The 10,033-nt window shown below is 41.9% G+C and overlaps 1 protein-coding gene across 1 annotated transcript in view; it reads right to left on the bottom strand.

Annotated features, from left to right (window-relative positions):
• Window positions 1–8,346: 8,346 nt before the first annotated feature.
• The window catches only part of HTR1B (5-hydroxytryptamine receptor 1B), a 3,114-nt gene continuing 1,427 nt past the window's right edge, over window positions 8,347–10,033 (bottom strand). The window contains exon 2 of the mRNA XM_005421153.3: window positions 8,347–9,511. The gene's annotated coding sequence lies outside the window, so the exon portion shown is untranslated. The remainder of the gene's footprint in view (window positions 9,512–10,033) is intronic.

A 10,033-nucleotide genomic window follows, 5' to 3' on the forward strand; every position in this document is an offset into this window, starting at 1 on the left:
GTGGGTCTGAAAATATGAAGTTTTGAGCTAAATGAGACTTTTAGCCCTGAAAGTTTTCCTTGGGACTTAGGAAGCATTGATGTCGATACATGCAGGTCCCTCAAATAAAGAACTGCTGCCACATTCAGGGAATCTTTTAGAGAAGATATAATTTTCCTTGCCAGTATCAGTACTTCTTTGAGTTACTCCTTTCCCAACATTTCCAGTTTCGTAAGTAATTGTTTAGAAATGCGTAAGATATTTAGAAAGGGAAGGACACAAATCTTTGATTTGAAAAAAGTAGCTTCAAAAACTTCAACCTTTCAAACAACTGAAAAGAACACTTAGGATTGCTTTAAAAGCATTAAAAATCTCCACTTCCCCCCCCTCCCCCCCCCAGAACTATCTGCAGCTATATAAACCCTAGTACTGCTCCTCTGCTTAGGGAACAGCTGCTTCATTAAACACCAGGGCAAACACTGCATCACTCTTTCTACTGTTTTTTTAATATCAGGTCTGAATTCTTATAAGCAGGAGTATTGTCTCCAGCCAATTCAAGGATTTAACCCACATATATTACCCAGGCAAAAATCATATATGTAAAGGAAGTTGAAAGAATGTGAAGAACCTCCTTCAATTAAATGAACTAGTAACCATGCAGCTTGGAAAAAGCCTGGTAGTATCCCTTTAGGATCTTACCCTAAGACTGATTAAAGGAACTCAATTACATCTGCTGACAAACCACTCAGAATATTTTGTGAACTGTGACTGAAGTGTGACTGAAACTTGTCATTCAGGCAGAAATCAATTCACTGTTCCTACAGCAAAATGTAAAATTCCCAGTACTAGTAACTTTTATTTAATTGAAATAAATAACTTCAATTTTAAAGAGTAGCTGGGCAAGAGTATCCTACAGGATGTTGACATCCAACTTCTTTCTGTGGAAGCTGACTTACAGTAGTGCCAATTTATGAACTAGTGAGAAGGTCTGTGATTTAATTAAAAACAGAAGAGATAAAATCCTTCCTTCATAAATGACAGCCAGTGTCCTCTAATTGTGTATAGCTGAGTAAGAATACAGAACAGCATGGGTGAGCCTTCTTTCCTTACAATACCCCGGAGTCTCTAGTTCTGGGAAATTGCACAATGACTAATTTTTTTTTTTTAATATTTCATTCTTGTGTATGTGTAGAGATCTGCTTAATAATCCAGAGTAACAGGAACTGGGCCCTGGATTTTCAAAGTAGTCTCCCAGCTCCAGAAACCTCATAGTTGGATGCCCACCCTGCAAAACCTAAGGTGATGCTTTCTTTGAATGCAATTATTATTGTACCATCCAGCATTCATTTTTTTGGCTGCAACTTTACATATAATAGAGGAGTAATCTCTGGAAAATTGTCAGAATAGTCAAGTGTCTTAATTCCTCTCTACCTAATGCAGAAGCAGGGCAGGATGGGCTGGGGAATCAGCATTCATCAGTACAACTCAAGAGAAGAAAATCATCAGAAATGCTTCCTTTCCTTGGGGTTTTCAGACCCAGTGGAATCAGATCAAGCAGAATTGCATTTAGAGATGTTGTTTCCTGTAATAATTGTTGTACTCTGAATGTGCCTTCCCTTGTCGTGGTGTTGAGTTGTCCTTGCATGGTACAAAGAGGAAGCCTCAGCTGTCTTGGCAGCTGGAATATGAGATTCCTTGTGTCCAAATGAGGCTTCAGACACACTCCGAAGACACCCTCTGTTTTACTGAATGTTTTCTATTGTACTATATGATTTTTGAGGCAGGTTTGACCTCTTGTAGCATGCAGGATACAGGACACAGAATCTACAAGTTGAAGCAATGCTGTCTTCTGCCTTGTTTTCTATATGCAGTCCTTTTTTTTTGCTCTTTTGACTGTTTTCACAGAGAAGTGTTCCCAGCGTGTCTAGAAGAAAAGTCTTCATTATTTCATTGTGCATTGGCATGAGGATTTTTTTACCCCATATAACATTATTTTGCCCTTCTCAGCATCACTTGTCTCTGTTCTCTGATTTTCCAAGCCTCTCCAGTGAAAATATTGAATATTCTATGTCTCATATGCATCTGTGGGACTTGGCTGCTGTTCAAGAGGAGGACAGTGCTTCTCCCAAAGGTTCCTGTGAGGCCCCAGATAACACACTTGAGATCATCTCTTGCTCTTTTTTGAAAGCAAGAAGTTATTAGTTTCTTGTTTCAGCTGCATGTAAATACACTGCTCAGAAGTATATTTAAGTATGTGAGTACATTACTCAAGCGCTTGACCAGTGCCTTACTGGCAATCTCATAAGAAACTAATAGCAGCTCCTTCTAAAATTTTAGCCAAAGCACAAGTATAAATAAATGAAAGAGACTGATTAACTTATCATGATGATTCCTTCAAGCATCTTCTCCATTAGTGTGGATCAAAGTACAGAACTTTGTACAAAGGCAATTCAGATCTAGCTGTCTGATACAAAGGATCTAAACCCGGGAGATGAAAAATCTGGTTTTTACCTGACACAAAAGATTCTTCAAGGTCCCAAAACAAAGAATAGCTCTGAAATACTCATTTTTGAGCTGCTGAAGATTGCTTAGTGTGCCATCTAAGTAATGCTTTTGGTACCTATACATTCATTCAACATGAACACTTCACAAGAGATTTTTTTAATGCTCTAGCTATATTTTGGTAGGTAGTTTCTGACATGGTAATTAGTTCACATTAAATTAAACATTTAGTCTTCTGACATCTGGAACAGTGGCTGCCAGCTATTTTCCTTCTATTTTTTTTCCTGAAAGAAAGAAAATATTAGGTTGCCTGGTAAAAAGCTTATGTACAAGCTCACAAAGGAGCACAGGGACAACGGCAGGTGAGGCAAGGCAAGTAATATCCTCCCTTAGCTCCTCCCAAACCCATCATGGAGGGGCCAAAGGGCCATCAAAGGTCCATCTCCACAAGCCCAGAAGAGCACAGAGGCACAGTGGCAGGTGGTTCTAGGGGACACAAGTGCATGTGTCCAGGCATAAAACCCATAACAAGGAATCAATAGGAACACTTTTAGGACTGGAGATTATTCCCTATGGATACGGGATGCATTATGAGATGCAAGTGAAGAGCATTTGGGGATAACATGAGATTTAAGATTCAATCTTTGGTGGAGAAACCAAAGCTGAGGGATGGGAGGGCTCAGGACCATTTGAAGAGGAACAAGTTTAGGAACAAATGACAGGATGAGTAATAAAAGGAGAAAAGGGGCTGACCCTATGTAAATGGATACCAAAGGCTGTTTGGTATCAATTGTCTGGACATACCCTGTTGTCTCTATCTTGTGTGCAGAAGTGTGGCAGGAGATCTAAAAGACAATAACTGCAGTGGGCTTGTGGGTGGGAGGAGCTGCCTGTCTGGAGTGCAAAAACTGGCAAGGGCAACATGAGTAAGTGTGTGGTCACTTGCAAAGATTAAGTCAGAGTAGCCAGGGAGTGGGTGAGGTGCCCTGGGAGCCGGGTGCATGCATGTATGTGTGTGTGCTGCTGTGACATCCCTGCTGGGTGCATGTGCACATGTGCATGAAGGAGTGCTCACGGGTGTATGTGCAATGACCTGTACCAGCAGCTGCAGTGGGGCTAAGCACTGGGGCCTCGTGACCAGGTGAAAAAAAGTGGACACTAGGATTTGGTATTTGAGCCCAGCTTCTGGAGGGATCCACCCTGTACCTATGCATATATGTAATTATTACTGGACCTCTAACCTGGTTAGCCAGAGAGGTTAGGACCACGAGGCCATCGGGGCTGTCTGTGTTGGTGTGAGCACTGAGCACCTCTGTCTGTGCTGATTAGGTGTGTGGCTCGCAATGAGTATGTGTTTGTGTGTTTTGCACATATATCCATGTTTGCATGTGCCTGGGGAAACATGCTCAGCCTCATGAGCCTCACTACTGAATGGACCTGGGGCACGGAGCTGTGCAGCCTCACCTCCACGAGGCTACTGGATTTGGCTGCCCTAACACTGTTCTCCCAGCAGCCCCATCCAGGGCCACAGAGCTCCCATGTCAGAGCTGCCCTGAGCCAGGGCCACACAGACCCAGGGGAGAGAGAGCCCACGGGGCCTCCAGGCAATGCATGTTCCTTCACCATCTCTCACCTATATGCCACTCCTTTCAATCTTTCTGGACCCAATTAAATGCAGAGTTTTGGTATGTCCCTTGTGAGTCAGACAGACCCATCCCAATATGAACTTAGCACTGATGTTTTTCTTCTGCTGCGTAAATACCTGGCTGTTCTCTACATCCGCACTGCTTTCTGGTCCAGCTTCCATCCTATCTGCTTCTTCCAAATATAACTCAGATTCTTCTAGGAACTGAGTTCAGGGAAAAACAGCCTTGCCCTGTAGAGAGGTATAAGGAACCTTGCTTGCTTTTGCACCAATTCTCTTAAATGTACTTATCCCAATATTCCTTTTGGAAGTAGTACTTCTCATCTTTTCAGAGACTGGATATTAAAGGACTGAGTCCAAATGAGATTTATATTCTAAACACAATATACAGGTAGAAAAGGGCATGAATTGAAATTTTAAATATACAGGGGAAAAAGTAGATGAGTTTGGGAAGCGTATGCCTTCATGTAAAAGCAGACATGAATGTATTGAAAATGTTAATTTGAACATATTTGGGAATATCAAGATTTTCAGAAATGGTGTTATACAAGCAATATTATGAAAGGGGTACCTGGATGGAAGGAAAATTCTCATTTAATTTTCACTTTTATGAATTCTGGAAGTATATTTATTATTTTTGCCCCATTCAGCCCTAAACATGTTCCTGAAATCTCACATCACATCATTAATGCTTAAATTTTCCAGATACTGTTTTTTCCTGTTGTTCTTATTTTTGCCTTGGTTCTGCATAAGGAAAGAAATACCAAAAGGGGTTGTTTTACATAATCACCCCCTGCTCATGTCTTTCCTATTTTTCTACAACCATTCAGCCTAAAAGACAGAACATATGATTACTCAGTGAAAGCCCTGCAGCCATGTACTCCATCTGTTTGTAGCCTTCTAAGTATTATTTGTATAAAGACAATAAAAAAGTCTTGCTCCTGCATAAGGATGACTGCAAGTAGTTTGATGTCTGAAAAGAATAACAAAGATTTTCTTTCTCCAGCTCTTGAAAATGACTCAGTATGAGATTTTGATCTCTGTATTGTAAATTTGATATCCTGTGAATCTCCTCATCTTATCTATTGAGCTGCTTGTTGTATTACATCTTTCAAGACTAACACGTGATTGATTAAGAAGCCTCATTTTCTGCTTGCTTTTCTATATGATTATTCTGTGCTTAAATGTTTCAAGCTTATTATCAGCCAGACTCATTGCTGTAGGACAGTTCACTTAAACTGCTTCTGTGTTTCAGGTACTAACTGCTGGAATAAAAAAAAAACTCTTAATATGAACCGCTAATCATTGTGCACTGACACAGAGGGTTGTTTAAGATATCTCTCAAATATGTTTCATTCCTCTAATGACAAAAAAGTTACCAACACACAAAATGGAGTTGGCATCTACTTCATTCCATAACTGTACAATATTACAAACATCTGTAATATTCTTACACGTGTTTGGGCATGGTTCTTTCTGAAACTGCCCACTCACCAGTCTCCTGTGGCCATGAGATGTTGGAGCAGTAACCTTGTTTTTTCCTTACACCCTGGTCAAGGTTTGAAGATTTTGGATGACTTCCTCAAAGTCTTTGCTCTACCCTCTCTTTGGTGGAGAAACCTGTTCTTCAATCTCTGCTACATCTCAATTTAAATGGAATGTTACTATTTGCCTGCAGAATTGCTCTCAGCCACATTGCTCACTCAACTTGTTTTGCTGCTACAAACCACAAATGCTTCTTCTCCAATGTTTCCACTACTTGTCATTTCCCTGTGCCTCCAAAAAGAATAACTTTAGACTGATCTGGATTTTCATGTGAAAGTGCTTACTTCTGACAATATCTGGTCCTTTCTGACCAAGAGAACACAGTAACAGCGTTTTCAAGTCAGAAAGCCCTTGGAGTGCTCTCCTGATGGACTGCAGAGTGGCTTTTTGCAGGCAGGGGCAACAGAGGGTGGAAATCAGCTTCTCCAAATGGAGTTGTCCCTACTCTACATGGCCCTGCTGGAGATTGAAGGCTAGGCCAGCTTCCTCAAATGCTTTAGCAGGGAATATGGTGTAAACATCTAGACATTTAGTTGAGATCCCTTTTATCACATGGAGACTTGGCACATTAATCAAGGCATTTTCTTCGTCCTGTTCATGCAGAAAAGGCAGAACTTTGTTGGCTGGGCTGCTGCATGGCCATATGAAGGTTAATTGCAAGGGATTTCCCCTCTTCATTTCTATATTCTGTGTTTTATTAACTGGGAAAGAGAAATGCCTCTTAAATAAAACTGAAGATTACTAGGAAAATAGTGCAGCTATGAGGCTGCAAACAGCTGCTCCCACAATGGCAACTACTGTTGAACTGTTATGTGTCTCACAGCACCTGGAGTCAGCAACAGTCACACACATATCCCTTACCATGAAATGCAGGAAATACAAGGTTGGCAAGTGCGTGCTCAACTTCAAACCTCAGTGCCCAGCAGAGATTTGTATCAAAAGCATCATTTGAGTGTCTGAACCCAAGGCAAGAGATAGATAAAAGAAAGGCATGCTGCTTCTGTAATGAAAGACTGGAACAGCATGGGTTTAGGCACCTTTGGAGTTTACCTGCAGAGTCATGAAGAGGCTCCCAGGAGAAAACACCCAGAGGCAGGATTCACTGAGCCAGTTCCACAGGAATACAGATACAGGGTGGACAGAAAGGACAGCCTCTCCTACTAAAAATTTTAGATGCTCCATCCTCCCAGAGGCAGAGTGCAGTGACCAGGCACAGCAAGGGAGCAGAGAAGCAGGACAGCAAAATTCTCAGACCTCTTTAGAGAGAGTCAAAACTTTACCACCACATCCCTGAGCATCTTTTAAAATCTAGGTTCAACCAGGACACACTCTGCCAGTCACAGAGATGCTAAGCAAACACGGGACACTCTTCCTACCCTAAAACACTCTACGTGAATCTTGCAACAGACTTTATATATTTATATTTTCTGCACTGAGCAACGTTTGCCCTACATTTCTTCTCTCTCACTGCGAACAAAGGCAAACCCTCACTTTCCCTGTCCCCCTGTGTGAACGGTTTTCTGAAGCAGATGCTGCTGCTCCAGTAGCATGGGGCCTTTAACTACCAGGTACCTCAGCAGGGCTCGAGTCAGTCTCTTCTCTGTCCCCAGGTCACTCAGAGCAGCTTCCACACATTGTCCTCCCAAGAGCAAGCATGGCTGTCTGTTTGCTTGTGCAGAAAGTTCAGAGCCTCAGCATAAACTTGGAAGGGTATTTTCCTGATGAATTAGCTTCTCAGCAAAATTCTCACATCACAGCAGGGAGCTGGGAGTATTTGCTGCCCATTGCTGAAGATGAAGGTATGCTCCTCCAGCAGCACGAGGAACGCAAAGTCCAACTCCTGAGCCACGCTGCCCTCCAAGCCCCCTAACTTTGTAAAACTGACAGAAAACTCAACTCTCTGGAAATGCTGGAATACTCACTTGAAATCTCATTTTCCATTTTTCACACATGTAAGAAGCCCAGTGAGAAAGAATTTGGGGTAAACAAAATTCCTTCTACAAGATCAAAAAATGACAAATGAAAATTGGTGAAGCATTGTTTTACGCTTTTATGAGGGTACTTTCTAGAACCATAGTATAGTGGTTCTCTTATTACAGGTATGCAATTTCAAGGCAATTCTTTTGGATTTCTTCAAACTACTGAAAATGTTTATTTTCCACTGCTTCAATTTGTATCTTACAGACTTCCTCCTGCCTATGACCAGTGGAAGCACAAAGGGTCACACACTTTCTGTACTATCCAGTTAAGGAAATCCTTATTACTTGAATAACTCTCTGAAGAATAGCAGGCAGATAAATCATGTAAGATTTTTCCAGTCTTTTAACAATCCCCATCTAGAATACATACACACAGCTTTAAAAGAACATTGATTACACTATCCACCAGATGCTAAAGTAAGTTTTGTTTGCTTTTAAAGGAGTAAGAAAAATATTTGTGGAAAAAAACTAAACATTTTTTCTGACATTACATGAAAATAGTAATGATTATGCCTAACAGAACTAACTACAATGAAAGTAAAGCTGCCTGTTAAAAAACTGACAACCGATTGAAGCTTGTAATTTCAACCTTCATCAATTGCTTTCTTGAGTGACTCATCAAATCAGTGTTACCTAAAAAGTCAATACTGAGAAAGAGGGTAAACCAATAAAAACTCCTTTCAGTCACACAATTGCTACCACTCTTGAGAACACAGTCAAGCGTTTTATTGTTTATACTCATTTTCATTTACACATAAGAGGAACAATCAATGCAGTTCTATCACAGCAGGTGGACCGTATCCTGAAACTCTGCTGAATACGCACAGACCTGCCTTAAGGTCCAATCAGGAGAAAAAAGAAAAAAAAAACCAAAACAAAAGAAGAAAAACTAAAAAAACATAGGGGGGAAGTAGGGAGGCAAGAAATTTCACTAACATCAGTTAATTCATGATTCATGGGTATTTATTTTGCAGGTGAAATAACTCTTCTGAAAGAGCAAACTGCTTCACTTCTTTACAAAATACACTAAATAATGTTAAGTACTTAGAGAATTCTAAATTTTGCAGTGGTTCATGCGGTAAGGGTGTGCAACCGACACAAAATGGAAAACATGGTTACAGCATCAAACTGCTACTCCTATTCCCAGCTGGTTTATGGAAAAGGTCATTGGGCTTCTTGATTCCTGCTCTTACAGAGTAAAATCAAGAAGTATTTCCTTTTTAAAGGCAACTATGAGGACAGACTACAGATACGCAGTGCAGTTGAACAGGTCTACAACTCTGGTTTCTAGAGCATTTTCATTTACTATTGTTTTGAAATACAAATAGAAAACTTTTGCACACTGTCACTTCTCACACATGTTCAGCTGAAGGAGTCATTTACAGAATTTACTGTGATGCTCCTATTTTAAACGTGAGTTTGTCTCCTCTTGGCCTCATGGGTGAAGGGAGCAACTCTTTCCACTGAAAGAAAGAAATTACAGGTGTGCAGAAGTACAACTATGCTACCAACACAGACAGAGACAACTGTGCTCTTGTGCACACCCCTACAACCGGCCGGAGAACAAATTAAGAAGTTAAGCCTGCAAAATAAATGGAGCTTAGTCTCAAACTTTTTTTTTTCTTCATTCCAGATGAATTATAGACCTTGTTTCGAGGCTGCCCTCTTTTTTTTTTTTGGTTTTTTTTTGCAACTGATCTGCGTGCCTATTGGAACAGCATCTCTGCCAGAGTCATTACACTGAAACGCAGAGCTGAGCAGTTTGGTGGCAGAATGTATTGACGTTTTTGCAGCATCATGAGTCTGGCAACTGGGCTTGGGGAAGTTTCAAGCAGTGGGTCTTTACAATAGCAACTTGATTCTGCAGACAAAAAGCAAAAGATTGGAAGAATTATTAAAGTATCACAATAAAGGCATGTATGCATTCTGCAGAACGTGGCGCTGAGTTTAGTGACGAGCTGGCAGCCACTGCTGTCAAGAGGCGCGGAAAGGCAAAGCCCTTCCGTGTGTGAAGAGACACACCGAGGTGTCCAGTCTCCCACGGAGGCTGAGGGACAGCTTTCCCCTCGGGACGCCTGCTCCGCTCCCGCAGGAGCAGCCGGAGCCGCGAGGAGGGCAGAAAGAAGCAGGGCTGGACTTTGTCAGCAGCCTGCAACTGGGGCCTATCCTACCTCCCTTCCTTGCCAAAAAACACCAACAAAAACCATCATGCCGCTGGTTGCGGGGCCGCATGGTCTCCCTTCCAAGGGGGCTGCACGCCCAGCGGTGCCCGCAGCTGCCTGCGGGGCGCGGCACCGGGGCGGGGACCGGCCCGGCCCGGCGCTCTCCGGGGAGCTCGGCTGCGGGCTCGAAAAGCGAGCGCCGTTTAGCACTAATTGGCCGA

Source organism: Geospiza fortis, unplaced genomic scaffold, assembly GCF_000277835.1.
Source record: "Geospiza fortis unplaced genomic scaffold, GeoFor_1.0 scaffold190, whole genome shotgun sequence".
Classification (NCBI taxonomy): domain Eukaryota; kingdom Metazoa; phylum Chordata; class Aves; order Passeriformes; family Thraupidae; genus Geospiza; species Geospiza fortis.